Raw genomic sequence first — 17,645 nt, forward strand, 5'->3', positions numbered from 1 at the left:
AATTACAAACAAGTTATTTAAACATATAAATATTGAAATAAACACAATACAATCTCAACCATCTACAGATCAACAGTTGAAAGAAATAGAAAACACACAAGTGACACCGTTAGTTTTGGACAACTCGTCCCCAGAAAAACCAACTTGGGAAAACCAGTGCAGCAATTATGAGGATTATTTTATTATGCAGTGTTTCTGAGTACAACTGGGTGCCAAACCGGCTCACCCGATAGAGAAAATAATCTGACAGTAATACCTCTCTATTCGGAAGCAGATATTCGAAAAGTGTGCCCCACGAAACTCTCTCCAGCACACTCTGAAGCTCAGTGTCAGCCCATCTGGCCTCAACGTCAACCCGGAACCCCTGCGTCAGCCCTCTGAGACACTGCGCAGCCTCTACGGCCCTCGGCGTCACTTCGGCAGCCTCTGCGTGGATGACGCAGGCCCTTCTGGCCTCTGCGCAGTCTCTTCTGCCTCTGCGTGGCTCCCTCTAGCTCAACGTCTGCCTCTCTGCTTCCCTAGTCTCTCGACACTATCTCTGCCTCTATGTCTCGTACTCACTACCCCTCATTGCAACTGATCACTGATTCGATTTCTCTTACCAAACCATGTTGAAATTTCTAAGTCTATCCGTTAGAAATTTAATCTGTATTATTCTAGTTTATTTCTTCTACATGTTAAATTCGAACAAGTTATTTAAAACATATAAATAACAAAATAAACACAATACAGTCTCAACATCTACAGATCATCAGCTGAAAGAAAACAAACACACAAGTGACACAATTATTTTTGAACAAATGTCCCCAGAAAAACCCAATGCGAGAAAACCGGTGCATCTATTCTGAGGGTTTATTATTATACAGTATTTCCTTGAGTACAACTGGGTGCTAAACTGGCTCACCCGACAGAGAAAAATAATTGGCAGCAATACCTCTCTATTCGGAAACAAGAATTCAAAAAACCTATCCCACGAAACCCTCTCCAACAACTCTGAAGCTCTACACTACCCTTCTGGCCTCTACGTCAGCCCCAAACACCTCTGTGTCAACCCTCTAAGGCACTACACAACCTCTGGGACCCTCTGCATCGCTCCAGCTGCTCTCTGCGTGGATGACGGAGTCCCTTTGGCCTCTGTGTTGTCTCTGCTGGGCCCTGTGTGGCCTACTTTGGCTGCTGCTTCTCGCTCTCTGCCTCTCCACTGGTCTCTTGGCACTGTCTCTGTATCTTTGTCCAGTACTCACTGCCCCTCGCTGCTAATCACTGATTCGACTTTGCTTAGCAACCCTGCTCTAGCAAATCGAATGACTGATCACTCTGGTGCGTTCTCCAACTGACCTTCAAGCCTCCTCTTATACTTTTCATGTTGGTCCTTCAATGGTCGAGATTAAATCTCTAATCAACGGCTAAGATTAGATTTGGCTCCATCCATGACTTTTGGAACCTTCTAACCCAGTTTTATATTAATACCCATTAATATTTTATTTTTCCTAAGCTTTGACTTAGGAACTCCAGTAGAAATATTAATTATTTTAATATCTCCCAAACAGGGTACAATCTGTCCAAACCATTTCTGGGTCTTGGAGATCTCATGTGCTTTAGCCTCTCCACCAATTTTCATGGCTAGAGCACATCTGATGCTACCCCAAATCAACACTCCCTCTTAGCAAGGATTGTGCTCTAGTAATACTCCTCACTAAGCATCACACTGATTATCCGGCACCGGTACCTATGCTAATGCTAGGCCTCCCCACCCAACATGCTTTGCATTGTTGCATCCTGTACTGTTGCCCATGGCCCTGCCACTACCACTGCTGCATCCATACGACAGCTCCCTCTGCATCCGTGCTACTACAAGTCATTTCTCCCAACACTGCATCTGCACTGCATCCCCCTCTCGTCATGTTGCATTGTGCTACTGCACTGCAACTCAGTTACTGAGAAGTAACTTACTAATCCACCCAACTTCTGACATCCCTGTCAGGCTAGAAACACTCCCGATGTTGAAGTTCTCTCTACCACTAACAAGTGCTCCCTCTACTAACCTCTGCGCTGCTGCAACAACACCCTGCATATCACACCGTTGCACACCTCTTTGTGCCATCCTGCACAGGTGCAACACTCACATACATCTCGCACTGTTGCAACCTGCTAGCCTCGTGCTACCTGGGGACTCCTGCACTGTAGCACTCCCTGTCGCTTCATCCGCATCCGTCTCTACCAACATCTGCCAGTCCTGCTACTCCTCTTCGGGGCTCCCGTAGCAAGGTATAATCCAAGAGGTTGTGTACCTCAAGGATCCTGCCCCTCATCGCCTGTAGTCTTCCTGACTACAACTCGATGTCTCCCCACCTCTTCTCTAGAGGTACATGAGCACTCATGGCACAATCATCATCAACGACCATCTCCGCTCCTCTTTTCAACTCCTCTGAGTCTCTACTTCCCTCTAGAAGTTCTCTCTGCGACTCCCTCTGAGTCTCTCTACTTCCCGCCTGGAAGTTCTCTGCTAGACTCCCTCTGAGTCTCGATTTCCCTTCTAGAAATCCTCCTACCAATCGTCAAGTTGCACCTCTCTGATCTTCTGTGCACCTGCAACACTGATCTGAATTCCTTGGCTAGAAATTTGCCTTGGTAGCGACTTCCTCTAACTTGGTTTTGCCCTATTAGATATTGTTCTGACCATAGTACCCCACCAACTTCGCTCCCGCAAACTACCCACAGCTTCCTATGCCCCAGCAACTAAAGGATTGAGCCTCTAGGCTCTGCGCAATCCCAGCACTGGTTGAATCTGCACCTCCTAGCCACAGCGTCGATACTTCCTGGCTGAAAAAGATGACCGGGCACTGCGTAGGTCAAATCTGCCTCTCTCTGCCTCTGCGTTGACCCTCCTCCTGGCTCGAACTGATGACGCAGTCCCTCTGCGTCAACTCTTCTTCTATCGCTTTCTGCAAGGATCAGCTTCTGTCACTCAAGACAGCTAATTCTGCTGCAAATGCTCTGCTTAGTTGATGCCTTCAGCTCTCCTGTGATCTGCAACTATGCTCTGAAGAGTGATACCATGTTGAAATTTCTAAGTATTACCATTAGAAATTTTATTCTCTGGTTTATTTTGCCTATTTGTTAATTGCAAACAAGTTATTTAAACATATAAATACTGAAATAAACACAATACAGTCTCAACCATCTACAGATCAACAGTTGAAAGAAATGGAAAACACACAAGTGACATCGTTATTTTAGGACAACTCATCCCCAAAAAAACCCAACTTGGGAAAACCAGTGCAACAATTCTGAGGGTTATTTTATTATGCACTATTTATGAGTACAACTGGGTGCCAAACCGGCTCACCCGACAGAGAAAATAATCCGGCAATAATACCTCTTTATTCGAAAGCAGATATTCGAAAAGTTTGTCCCCACGAAACCCTCTCTAGCGACTTTGAAGCTCTACACTGGCCCTTCTGACCTCTACATCAGCCCCAAACCCCTCTGTATCAGCCCTCTGAAGCACTGCGCAGCCTCTAGGACCCTCTGTGTCACTCCAACTGCTCTTTGCGTGGATGATGCAGTCCCTCTGGCCTTTACGTTGTCTCTGTTGGGCTCTACGTGGCCTGCTCTGGCTGCTGCTTCTCGCTCTCTGCCTCTGCGTTGGTCTCCTGGCACTGTCTCTGCCTCTCTGTCCAGTACTCACTGCCCCTCGTTGTTGATTACTGATTCGACTTTGCTTAGCAACCCCGCTCTAGCAATTCGAATGACTGATCACTCTGGTGTGTTCTCCAACTGACCCTAAATCCTCCTCTTATACTTTTCATGTTGGTCCTTCAATGGCCGAGATTAAATCTCTAATCAACGGCTAAGATTAGATTTGACTTGATCCATGACTTTTGGAACCTTCTAACCCAGTGTTATAATAATACCCATTAATATTTTATTTTTCCTAATTTAAGACTTAGGAATTCCATTAAAAATAGTAATTATTTTAATATCTCCCAAACCGGGTACAATCTGTCCAAACCATTTCTGGGTCTTGGAGATCTCATGTGCTTTAGCCTCTCCACCAATTTTCATGGCTAGAGCACATCCGATGCTACCCCAAATCAACATGTGCTCTAGTAATGCTCCAACACTGAAACATCACATTGATCCTTTCGCACTGGTACCTGTGTTGATGCTTGGCCTGATGCATCACACCATCTGCACTACTGCTTCCTGTACTGCTGCCCATGACACTGCCACTGCTATATCTGTACTGCAACTCCCTCTCAATATGCTACCCCTAGCACTGCCACTACTAACTGTTGCACTACAACTCAATTACCGAGATGTAAGTAATTGATCTACCCAAATACTGACATCCCAGTCGATCTAGAAGCCTCATGAAACTAAAGCTGCCTATGTTGCTATCTTGTGCTCCCTTTGCTGCCACTGCGCTGTTGCATACGCTTTTGTGCCTCTCGCACTGCTGCAACCTCTATTGCGCTGCCTCAGATTTCTACACCCAAGCACTACCTTGTTGCTCCACTACACTTTGCTCCACCCGACCTCTGTCATCCTACTACTATTGTTAAGGGCTCCCATAACCGGATATGATCTAAGAGTTTGGGCACCTCAAGGATCTTGCCCCTAGTATGTAGTCCCCGTGACTACAACTCGATGTCTCCCAACCTCTTCTCTAGAGGTGCATGTGCACTCATGGCACAATCGTCATCAGTCTCGACTTCTTTCTCCGCCTTAGCTAGAGTTGCCTTGGAGTCGTAAGCCTCTCCCTTGTTTTTCTTCCTGGGACACCGAGATGCAAATGTCCCAGCTCCCCACAATGGAAGCACTTCACCTTGGAGATATCCTTCTTCTTCCTCTTCCCCTGTTGTCCCGCAGATGCTAGAGCTGCATCGTCCTCCTCTTTCTTGATTCGACCTCCCTTGCCACTATTCCCCGCCTTGGTCAACCACCTAATCTCTTCTTGGCGAAGAGCTGCCCACATCTCCTCCCAACCTAGAAGAATAGCCCTACCCAAAATATTTTGGACAAATGTCTCCCACTCCTCGGAGATTGCATTCATAGCTGTCCTCACCATGAATTCTGGATCCATTGTAGACCCCGCAGAAGTAAGTTGGTCATGAATCTCCTGTAATCTGAGGAGGAACGGATCTATTTGCTCCCCCTTCTGCACCTGATACGACCGCAACTGATTTTCCAATAGCATCTTTCACTGCACGAAAGAGCCTTGATACAATGTCTTCAAAGTATCCCACATCTGCTTTGCTGTGTTCTTTTCAGCAATATGTGGTACGACATGATCTTTGACCCCGTCAAGGATCATGCACATTGCCCTCGCCATTGCATCCTCATACTTCTCATTCTCAGTTGGGTCGACCGGGATAGCCATGGTTCTCAAGGCAAAGTCCTTGATGCGATGTCGGTCCAGGACTACCAAGATCCTGACCTTCTGGATGACAAAGTCGGAAGCCCCATCCAGCCTATCCTGGTCCCTCAGCTCGTTCACTGCCATTACTGCTCCTTTTCTGGACTCCCTCTGAGTTTCAACTTCCCTCCTGGAAATCTCCCTCTAGGGCTTGATTTCCCTATTGGAAATCCTCCTGCCAAATGTGGAAACGCTCCTCTCCAATCCTCCTTGCAACTGCAACTCAGATCTGGATTTCTTGGCTAGAAATCCATCAAGGTAGTGACTCCCTCTACCTTGGTTCTGTCCCCTTAGGTGTTGTTCTGCATCGACAGAAACAGCGCCCCACCAGTGTCTCAATCACAATCTGCCCACAACTCCCCAAGCCCCAACAACTGAAGAAACTGAGCCTTTCAAGCTCTGCCAATCCCAGCAACGGCAAAATCTGCACCTCTCTGCTTCTGTGCTGACCCTCCTTCTGGCTCGAAATGATGACGCAGGCCCTCTGCGTCACTTCTTCTCTGTTGCTTCTGCTCTGGAACAATGTTGTCTCTCAAGACAGCTGCTACTACTGCAAATTTTCCATATTACTGTTGGTGCCTTCAGTTCTCCTGCGATCTGCAATGCTCTGATACCATGTTGAAATTTCTAAGTCTGACACGTAGGAAATCCCTAATGCATTTTCTGGTTTAATTTCTCCTACTTGCTTATTCCATTAACAAGTTATTTATATAACTATAAATACTTAAATAAACACAAATGTAGCCTTAACTCATATACAGATCATCAACTGAAATAACTGAGACAAACACACAGGGGACACCATTTATTTTGGACAATCGTCCCCAGAAAAACCAAATGCGGGAAAACCGGTGCAGCAGTTCCGAGGGTTTTATTATTATGCAGATTGTTGAATACAACTAGGGTGCCAAAAATGGCTCACCCAACAGAGATTGTTACACGACAGTAATACCTCTTCTCGGAGATAGATATTCAGCTTCTCAGCTCTAGTTTGCCCCACAAAAATCCTTCTGGCGCTTCCTCTTGGCTTTGTGTCAGTCCTACTAGCCTCAGCGTAGCTCCTGAAGCCTTTGCGTCAGCCTCCTGGCTCTCTGTGTCAACTCTTGGCCCATATGTGTCACCCATGCAGGCCTCTCTGCATCTGCGCAATCCCCCGTTGCCTCTGCGTAACTCCTGTTGCCTCTACGTAGCTCTAGTTGCCTCTACGTCAGCTTCTTTGGTCTTTGCACTGACCCTCTGGCACTATCCCTACCTCTCTGCTATGTACTCACTGCCCCTAGCTGCAACAGACCACTAGCTCGAATTTTCTCAGCAAACCCCTCTCTAGAAAATCAAACTGATTGATCAATCTTGGTGTATCTCCAATTGACCCTCAAGCCTCCTCTTATACTTTTCCTGTTGAGTCTTCAACGGCCGAGATTAAGTCCCTAATCAACGGCTAAGATTAGATTTGGCTTGATCCATGTCATTTAGAACATTCTCACCCAGTTTTGTATTAATACCCATTAATATTTTAATTTTCCTATGTTTAGACTTAGGAACCCCATTAAAAATATTAATTATTTTAATATCTCTCCAACCGGATGGAATTTCCCCAAACCATTTCTGGGTCTTGGAGATCTTATGTGCCTTAGCCTCTCCACCAATTTTCATGGCTAGAGCACATCCGATGCTACCACAAATCAACACAATTCGCATTTCCAGTCAAGCAATGCGAGTAGCTAGGAAGAGAGTGAGTTGCCAGGGAGAGGCTAGATCAAGTTGCAGAGGGACATTTTGAAACTCCAATTTATTTTGCCAATGGAGATCAATATTTGTCAGAGCTTTTCCAGTGAAAGGCAAGAAGTTGTAATATTTCTCAAATTGTTGAATAATAATAAAACCCTCATCTGTTGCACTGGTTTTCCCTTCAAGGTTTTTCCAAAGCCGATTGTCCAAAATAATAGTGTCAAAATTTTATTTGTGTGTTATTTCTCAATTCTAGTATTTTATTTTCTGTAGTGTTTTTATTTGTGAAGAATTGCAGTGTGAATTTATCGTTATTTGTCATTAATAATTAACAGAAGACAAATAAAATGCAAAAGTTAGGAGATAAATTTCCAGTTGCTACAGTTCGTGGAAATTTCATATGGTATTCTAGCAAATCATATCAGAGAAGCCCTAGAGCGAGATTGGTGTAGATCAAAGGGAGATCTGAGCGCTAAAAGATAGATTTGTGTAGGCTATCCAAGCAGTGTGAATTTCAGAGGCAGTAGTTCAATTTCTAGTTCATGGAAGTGATTTGGAGGAAGTGTGAGTTGTCTCAGTGAATAGAAACAGGCAGTGAAGTTGTCGAAAAGAGTTTCCGGAAGCAGATCAAATTTGTGCAGAGCAGATCTAGCGCAAAGGGTTTGCAGCAAAAGGGTTTTGTAGGGTAAATCAGTGCAGGGCGTAAAAGATAAAGCACACAAGGGTTTCAAAACCCAGTTTATTAATTTCTCCAATTATTTGAGTTTGCATATTCTCCAAAGATGGTCGCAGAGAGATTGAGAGGTCAGGAAATGTTGGATGGAGCCTCCAACTTTGCTATCTAGAAGACTAGGATGTTCTTTCTATTGGACGAGCATGGTCTGAAGGAGTTTGCTACAGCAGTTGTACCAACAGATCCCATCCAATTTCATGAGTATAGGAGGGATAACGCCAAAGCCAAGAGGATGATCCTTGATGGGGCCAGGGATCACATCGTTCCACACATCATAGAAAATGGAACAACGAAGGAGATGTGGGATGCCATCGTGAATTAGTACTAGGATTCATCAAAGAACAAGAAAATGATCCTCAAAGAGAAGTTGAGGACCGTCAAGATGAACAAGGGCGAGGATTTAACCTCCTATCTCACCAGGATTTAGTGTGTAAGGGATGAACTTGCAACCATAAGAGAGAAGCCAGTTAATGACGAACTAGTGTGTATAGCACTCAATGGGTTTACGAAGGAGTGGCGTACATTATTCCAGGTGATTTCTGGGCAAGACACACTTCCAGGTTGGGAGCGCCTATGGAGTGATTTCACTCAGGAGGAGCAAAGGCTCAACTTGGTCAAAGGTACTACCAGCAGAAGTGGCAAGGGACAAAAGGTGAAGGAGGAGGAAGAAAATGTCGTTCTTACAGAAAAAGGTAAAGCGAAAAGGGTCCAAGCAAGGGACAAAAGGTGAAGGAGGAGGAAGAAAATGTCGTTCTTGAAGAAAAGAAGAAGGACTTGTCGAAGGTCAATTGTTTTAGTTGTGGTGAACTTAGTCACTATGTGAGCCAATGTTCTAAGAGGGAGAAGGACAAGAAGGGGAAGTAGACAATTGCTTTTGCAGAGATTGAGGATTTGTTCGCAAGGTTGGAGGATGAATTCACACTGATAGCAGCAGTACCTCCAAGAGGAGTATGATACTCCAGTGTGCTAGGTAGGGCAGGATCCAAGGAGCAACAAGGAGATCTAGATCATAGCCAAGGAGGACTTGATCAGTTATAGATTTGAACCAGTTGTTGTATAGTTGGACCATTCCTTTGCTATGGGAGCCCAAGTATTTAAGTAGCAGGATGAACGGAACAGTCATGATACAGGAAGTACACGAGTCCAATGTTAGTAAGGGGCAGTCAAATACTTGAGAGGCAGTTGCAGTGAGCGCAAGGCACAGTCAGATACTCGAGAGACAGTTGCAAATCTAGTTGCAGTGACACAGTAGATCACGAGAGATCAATTCACATAGTTGGAGTGATAGCAAAAGCGCAGAGGCAACGCAGAAGCATCAGCAGTGTGAGATCAGAGTAGTGCAGTGGAAGCACGGATTTGCTCAGCAGCAACATGTAGTCGGAGAATCAGAGTAGCGCACTATATAGCATAGTGGACAGTGATTGCCGAAGGATTTTCCTTACATAGATTTCCAGTTTCTTAGTGGCAAAGGGAGATCGATTTTTATCCGCAGAAAAGGAGTTTGAGTTACTCCAAAGAGGGTGCAATCTCTCCAGGTGTGCAAGTTGACTGAGGCAGAGGGAGTTTCCAGGGCAACGAAGTACTTTGCTAGTTAGATCGATTTGCAGAGGAGAAGCAGTTCCCAATTTGATGGTTCGATTTCTAGTGGAGCCTAAGTTATTTTCCCAGCAATGCGAGTTTGTCAAAGATTTGTCGGTACACAGCTGCAGAGGTCGATTCAGGGTCTCAAAGGGAGGCCGAATTGATTTGGATGGGCCTAGTAGCTTCCAGGAGGCCAATTCAGCTAGCAGACGTGAAGGAATAAATTTTTCGGAGGTTTGCTAATTTATGGAAACCAGTTGTATCACAGATGTCAGACACCAGCAAAGCAGATCAATTTGGCTACAGCATGTTCCCACAGATCAACAGATTGTTGATATACACATAAAGGCCTTGAGCAGGGCCAAGTTTGTATTCTTCAGAGAGAAGATGGGAGTAGTGGAAAACACCTTCCTCGCTAAGAGGGAGTCTTAGTTTTTAGGGTAGAAATAGATAGGTGCTTTAGTCTCTATGGTGTCTAAGAGGCTAAGGAACATGAGATCTCTAAAACCAAGAAAAGGTTTCACAAGAAAAGCCTTAGAAACACCTCAATTAAATTAACTGGCCATAATTAAATATTTCCCTAAGTCTAACTTAGGAAAAGTGGTGAATTAAATTAGATTAATTGAGTGGGGTCGATTTTGCTCTAGAGACTTCCAGGAAAGTAAATTGACGGAATCAAGATGAACTTAGCCATCGGTTGAGATGTGATCGTGGTCGTTGAGAGTCCAACGAGAGATTATAAGAGTAGGTTGAAGGGTTTGGAGAAGACATCGAAGACCCAAAGGGAGGCAGTGCAAATTGGTCAGTTGCAAAGAGCAAGGTGCAGTTCCATCCAGAGAGAGTCAGTGGCAGGAGTTTCAGCAGAGATTTGGGAGCAGGATTCCAGAGGAGATTTCCAAAGATTTTCTAGTGTCAGATTCACAAGAAAGGGAGGTCGAAATTATCTGCAAAGGAGGTTGAATCAACTAGTGTGAGTAGCCAGTTTGACAATGTGAATGGCAGAGGAACTTGTTTCAGTGAGCTAGAGTCGGGTCTATCACCCGGAGGCAGAGCAAGTGGACCTAGAGTAGTCTAAGAGGCATAATGACTTGCAGGGAAGGGTTCCCAGTAGCTGTACGAATTTTCTAAAGCAGCAGTGTGCATTTCCAGTAAGGCGGTGCAAGTAGCCAAGAAGAGTGTGAGTTGCTCGGGAGAGCCCAAATCGAGTTGCACAGGGAGATTTTGAATCTCCAGTTTATTTTGCCAGTGGAGAATCAGTATTTGCCGGAATTTTTCCAATGAAAGGCAAGAAGTTGTAATATTTCTCAAATTGTTGAATAATAATAAAACCCTCAACTGTTGCACTGGTTTTCCCTTCGGGGTTTTTCCAGGTACGATTGTCCAAAATAATAGTGTCAAAATTTTATGTGTGTCTGCATTATTTCTCAATTCCAATATTTTATTTTCCACATCATTTTTATTTGTGAAGAATTACAGTGTGAGTTTATCATTATTTGTCATTAATAATTAACAGAAGACAAATAAATTGCATAAGTTAGGAGATAAATTTCCAATTGTTGCAGTTCGTGGAAATTTCACAGGGGAAAGTTGGAGCTTGCAGGGGGTTGGAGCATCCTTCTAGTAGGAGCTAGTAAAATCAAGGTGTAGGAGCATCCTTTAAGGAGTCAGTGCTACCTAATAAACTTGAATGTTTTTCTAGAGTACTAGGAAGTTGGAGCTTCCCTTTTAGTTGGAACTAAAGAATTATTGTACTCAAAATATTAGAAAAGTGTTTGGTGGTTTTTCTCCCTGAACGGTTTCCACCTAAAAATCTCTTGCACATTGTTCTTGTGTTGATGTTTTGTTTATTGTCTATGCTCTGAAAATTAATAATTGTAATAAGAGATATTGATTCACCCCCCTCTTAGTATTTCCAACAATTGGCATCAAAGCAAGTCCCTCATAATCAGTCTAACCACTGAAGGGAGATCATGGAGTACACTAAGAAAGGAGTTCCCTTGTTCAATGGACAAAATTATGCACTATGGAGCGGGAAAATGTAGATATATATACTTGGATGGGGATATGATATTTGGAGCATTGTCGAAAATGGTTTCACTGCAGCAACCTATCCTCCAACAAATGAAGCAGGTAAGAAACGTGCCAACAATGATGCTAAAGCTAAGAATGTCATTTTGAGTGGACTCTCTAAATATGTTTACGTTAAGGTAATGAGTTGTAAAACCACTAAGGATCTTTGGGGCAAGCTTCAAAACATATTTAAAGGAGACAAGAAGGTCAAGGAGGCAAAACTTCAAATTTTCATAACACAATTTAAGAATTTGAAGATGAGAAAAGATGAGAACACTGCAGCTTATTTTCTTCAAGTAAATGAAGTAACAAAAGCGAAAATTCCTAAACCGGAATCCCTACTACAGCAACTGATGATATTTCATCTATTTGTTAGATTCCTTTAAACAAAGTACTTACAGTTTCCTACGGAAAATATCAAAATACATATACTACAACCTTCACTTAAATTTAATATAATGCGGAAACAAGAAACTGAGCAAGAAAGAAAATACAACACAATGACTCTGTTATTTTTTGACAAATGTCCCCAGGAAAACCCAATGTGGGAAAACTGATGCAGCAAATCTGAGGTTTTTATTATCAAGTAGAAGTTATTTCTTAATACAAACTCTGGATGCCTTGCTGGCAATCTAGTACAAAGATTTCACTCGGCAGAAGAAATTAGTGAGATTACCTCACTCTACACTACAAGTCCCAACAGATCCAGCAGCTGCACCAACATGTGCCCAACTACCTTTGTGCTACCCCTATGCAGTCACTGTGTGGGCCTGTGTCACTGCCTTTAAGGCACTGTGTCACCTCTCTGCTGGATCGATTTTCTCTCATGAGCTTCGACTTCAACCCTCCCGGCTCAGAACATCAAAACCCCAGCAAAATTTCAGACTTCTGCTTGGAAGGCACTGCGCTACTCTGCGTGAGCCCTTCCTGGCTCTGCGTCACCCTCACTGGGCACTGCGCTGCCTCCTCTGCATTTTTCTCTGCCTCTCTGTTGTGTATACTTGGCTCCAGATAAGATTCTCCATCAAAAACTATCTTTAGCCCTCTGCGTGATCACCAAGAAATCACCGGGCCGCTCTTTGGCTCAGCAATTCGATCTCATTGATCAACTCTCAGTGTGTCTTCCAAATGACCCTCAAGCCTCCTTAAATAATCTGCTCGTTTGTTGATTTGGGGTAGCATCGGATGTGCTCTAGCCACGAAATTTGGTGGAGAGGTTGAGGCACATGAGATCTCCAATACCCAAAAAGGGTTTGGGCAAATTCTAAACAGATCAGGAGATATTAAAATAATTAATATTTTTAATGTGTCTTAATATGAATTTGTGTTAGAGTGGTCCAAAAGACATGGATCAAGCCAGATCTAATCTTAGCCATTTATTAGGGACTTAATCTCGGTCGTTGAGATGTCAACAGGAAAAGTATAAGAGGAAGCTTGAGGGTCACTTGGAGAATACACCAGAGTGATCAGTCATTCTATTCTCTAGAGCGGGGTTTGCTAAGAGAGATAGAATCAGTGATTAGGAAAGCAACTGAGGGGCATTGAGTACAAAGAAATAGAGAAGGAAGAGACTGTGTTGGGAGAACAGCACAGTAGCCAAGGAGAGTGACGCAGAGCAAGAAAGGGCTCACGCAGGGCCACGCAGAGGCAGCCAAGTGTTGCGCAGAGCACCAGAAAGGCTAGCATGTCTGACGCAGAGGCCGAAGAAGCTAACGCAGGGCCTCCTGGGGCTGACACAGGCCAAGAAAGGCTGACGCAGGGCTAGCGTGAGACAGAGAGGGATTGACGCAGTCCAGATTGGGCAGACGCTAGGGTTCCAGAGCAGTTTTGTGCTAAGGAGTTGCCGAAAGGATTTTCCGGGGTTTCAGCCAAGAGATTTCTCTCAAACTATGAGGTATAGCTGCTAAAGAAATTCTCTGTTGGGTAGGCCTATTTCGGCACCCCGATTGTACTCTGATATTGCTTAATAAGAAAACCCTTAGATAGTTACACCGGTTTTCCCACATTGGGTTTTTCCAGGGACATTGGTCCAAAAATAATGGTGTCATGTGGTGTGTTTGTTCTTGTTTCTTTTAGTTGTTGATCTGTAATATGTTGAGCATGCACTGGTGTTTAGTTTCAGTATTTACTTTGTAAATAACTTGCTAAAGAAAAATAACAAGTAGGTAGGAATAAATCAAAAAAAGTGCATGAAGGGTTTCTAAACAAAGTAAACTTAGAACCTTCAACATGGTATCAGAGCGTGATTGCAAATCACAGGAGGACTAAAAGACATCAGCCGAGCGAAGCAATAGCAGCTGAAAATAGTTGTCCCGAGGTGACAGAAATTGTTTCTAGCAGCGCAGAAGCCAAAAAGAGTGACGCAAAGCCAGCCAGAGCCACGCAGAAGAAGCTGAGAGTTGTGCAAAGCCTCAAAGAGGCCAGCGTTGCTGACGCAGAGGGCCAGAGGGTTGACGCAGGGCATCCCAGGGTTGACGCAGAGCCAGCGTGAGGCAGAGAGTGGTTGATGCAGTTCAAAGAGAAAAAGTTATTGGAGTCTAGAAGGCTGCAAAAATATTACAGAGTGGAGCTGGTGAGGTACTGTAGTCAGAACAGTACCTGACAGAGCAAGGCCAGAGGAGTTGCTACCGAGGATTTCTAGGCGAGGAACCTAAATCAGCAGTGCAGTTGCACAAGACGATCAGAGTAGGGGGTATCTCGACAAGCAGCAAAAGAATTTCCAGGAGGGAAATTAGGACTCAGAGGGAGTCCAGAAGAGAACTTCCAGACAAGAAGTAGAGACTCAGAGGTGTCGAACAGAGAACTTCCAGGAGGGAAGTAGAGGAGCGTCATGCCACTACACGGGGTAAGAGACCAAGATCGACTGGACAGAGCATCGAACTTCGCAGTCTAGAAGGCCAGAATCTTATCAGTGCTTGACAAAAATCATGTCAAGAACTTCGCCTTGAAGGTTATAGCTATCCTAGTCAACCCCAATGATCATGACAAATACGAAGAGGCGATGGCGAGGGCCAAGTGCATTATCCTTGACGGGGTCAAGGATCATGTGGTACCACATATAGCCGAGAAGGAAACGGCAGTTGAGATGTGGGAGGCTCTCAAGAACCTGTACCAGCATACTTCTGTGTAGAGAAAAATGTTGCTCGAGAACCAGATGAGGTCGTATCAGATGAAGAAGGGTCAATCGATTGACACCTTCCTCGGAGGACTGAATGAGATCCGAGACCAGTTGACTGCTATAGGAGCGACACCGGATCAGGAACTTATGGTGAGGACAGCCCTGAATGTTGTCTTAGAAGATTGGGAAGTGTTTGTCCAGAGTATCCTGGGCAGAGGGACTCTCCCACCTTGGGACGAGATGTGGGCAGCTCTTCGCTAGGAAGAGATCAGACGACAGTCGAAGACAGGTAGCAGCAGCAAAGGGATCAAGGTCAAGCAGGAGGAGGAGGATGTGGCCCTAGCATCTGAGGGAAAGCAGGAGAAGCGAAAGAAGAAAGATCTCTCCAAGATCAAGTGCTTCCACTATGGGGAGATGGGTCATTATGCGACCCAGTGCCCAATGAAGAAGAGTAAGGGAGAGTCTTCCGAGACTAAGGCGACATCAGCACAGGCAAAGAAGGAAGTTTTGACAGACGATGATTGTGCCATGAGTGCACACACACCACTTGAGCAGAAGTGGGGAGACATCGCGTTGTAGTCAGGCAGACTACAGGCGATAAGGGACAGGATCCTCCAGGTACCCAGCCTCTTGGATTAGACCTTGCTACGGGAGCCCCGACGAGGAGTAGCAGGATTGGCTAAGTGGGTAGAGACGGATGCAGATGGAGCGCAGAGAGAGCTACAATGCAGGAGTCCCGAGATAGCGCAGAGCTAGCAGGCTGCAGTAGTGCGAGAGGCACAGGAGTGTTGCACCAGTGTAGGAAGGCATAGCGAGGTGTGCAACAGTGCGAGATGCAGGGAGTTGTTGCAGTAGCGCAGAGGTCAGAGAGAGGGAGCACTTGTCAGCAGCAGAGGGAGCTTCAGCATCAGTGGGTGTTTCTAGCCCAACAAGGAGGTCATTTGGGAGATCTGTTACTTACTTCTCAGTAACTGAGTTGCAGTGCAACAGTGGGCAGCATGATGCAACATGATGAGAGGAGGTGCACTGCAGATGCAGTGCTGGGAGGAAGGACCAGTAGCGGCACAGATGCAGAGGGAGTTGTCATACAGATGCAGCAGTGACAGTGGCAAAACCATGGGCAGCAGTACAAGATGCAGCAGTGCAAAGGATGTTGGGCAGGAAAGCCTAGCATCATCATAGGTACCGATGCCGGATGATCAGAGTAATACCCAGTGAGGAGTATGGATAGAGCACAGTCCTCGCTAAGAGGGAGTGTTGATTTGGGGTAGCATCGGATGTGCTCTAGCCACCAAACTTGGTGGAGAGGTTGTGGCACATGAGATCTCCAATACCAAGAAAGGGTTTGGGCAGATTCTAAACAGATCAGGAGATATTAAAATAATTAATATTTTTAATGGCATCCCTAAGTCTAAACTTAGGGAAAATAAAATATTGATGTGTATTAATATGAATCTGTGTTAGAGTGGTCCAAAAGACATGGATCAAGCCAAATCTAATCTTAGTCGTTGATTAGGGACTTAATCTCGGTCGTTGAGATGTCAACAGGAAAAGTATAAGAGGAGGCTTGAGGGTCACTCGGAGAATACACCAGAGTGATCAGTCATTGTATTCTCTAGAGCGGGGTTTGCTAAGAGAGATAGAATTAGTGATCGAGAAAGCAGCTGAGGGGCATTGAGTACAGAGAAACAGAGAAGGTAGAGATTGTGTCAGGAGAGCAGCGCAGCAGCCAAGGAGAGTGACGCAGATCCAACAAGGGCTCACGCAGGGCCACACAGAGGCAGCCAAGTGCTGCGCAGAGCACCATAGAGGCTAGCGTGTCTGACGCAGAGGCCCAAGAAGCTGACACCGATGTTTTTAAAACTCCGACTCTGACTCCGACTCGGCCGAGGGTCGACTCCGACTCCGACTCAGTATCGACTCAACCTGCTCGATTTCAATGACTCTGTCGTTGTAAAAAATACATAAAATATTTATTTTTTATAAAAACACATAATTTTAAAGATTTTAATTCATGTTTCCAAACACACAGCATTAGAATATAGATAGAAGACAACATATGATCAAAGTAGGCTCATGAATATATCCATTATATCAAAATGGCACCCAGTGCACTGTCCAATACATACGCGATGATGATATAGAGATCAAAACAAAAACACATAACCAAGGAGGCTATAAATGCCCTCTACAACAAAAGTCTGTGACCAGTACTACTGGCTACTGCTAGTGTTGCCAACATCATCTGGCTCAGTGTTACTTGGGAGTGGGAGCGAAAGTGGGGAGCGAGAGCGAAAACGGGAGCGGGAGCGACATTTTTAGAAGCTCTCGGTTTGGGAGCGAATCCCAGAGGAGTTCGACAACCAATGTCACTAACATCAAGGTACATAGAGGGATTGGTGCTCTTGATTAAATACGAGTTCCATACCCTAATACATGACAAAATTCAATGGAAACATTGCAATCCCCCAATCCTGAAATCCTGAAAAACTGATAAGTCTGTTGGATTTTGAATGAAATCTAAAATTCTACTTTCTCCATATGAAATCCAATGAGGCTGGAACCACTCTCAAACATCCTGAGTCATTTCATGGTAATGTTAAAAATTTAAGTAAAAGGATGAAAATGAAGATTAAGGAGAATGTCACTTTTACTTTAAGAATTTAACATTACCATGAAATTTGAATAGCATATCAATACTAGGAGAGGGGAATGGACCCCAAAGACCAAAAAACCAATTAATAAAACCATTTGGAGTCCCCCACACTCAGAAAAAACATAAAAAATAAAAAAAATTGTGTTTTTGGGGTTCACTGGCCACATGAAGTGACCCGGCCGAGTTGATACGGACTTGGCCGAGTTAAGACTGACCCGGCCGAGTCATGCCATGACTCGGCCGGGTCAGTCTTAACTCGGCTGACCAAACCGGTTCGACGGCCGAGTCGCAAATTTTTTTACCGGCTCGGACCAACTCGGCCAAGTCGGTTCCGAGC

General features: G+C 44.7%; 1 protein-coding gene across 3 annotated transcripts in view; it reads right to left on the minus strand.

Moving 5' to 3' along the window:
• Positions 1-17,645, minus strand: part of LOC149186656 (methyltransferase) — a 208,613-nt gene that overhangs the window by 115,791 nt on the left and 75,177 nt on the right. The gene's annotated exons all lie outside the window — the stretch shown is intronic.

This window comes from Pinus tabuliformis, chromosome 3_1, assembly GCF_031772625.1.
Source record: "Pinus tabuliformis cultivar Carrire ecotype Pingquan chromosome 3_1, CPIR1, whole genome shotgun sequence".
Lineage (NCBI taxonomy): Eukaryota > Viridiplantae > Streptophyta > Pinopsida > Pinales > Pinaceae > Pinus > Pinus tabuliformis.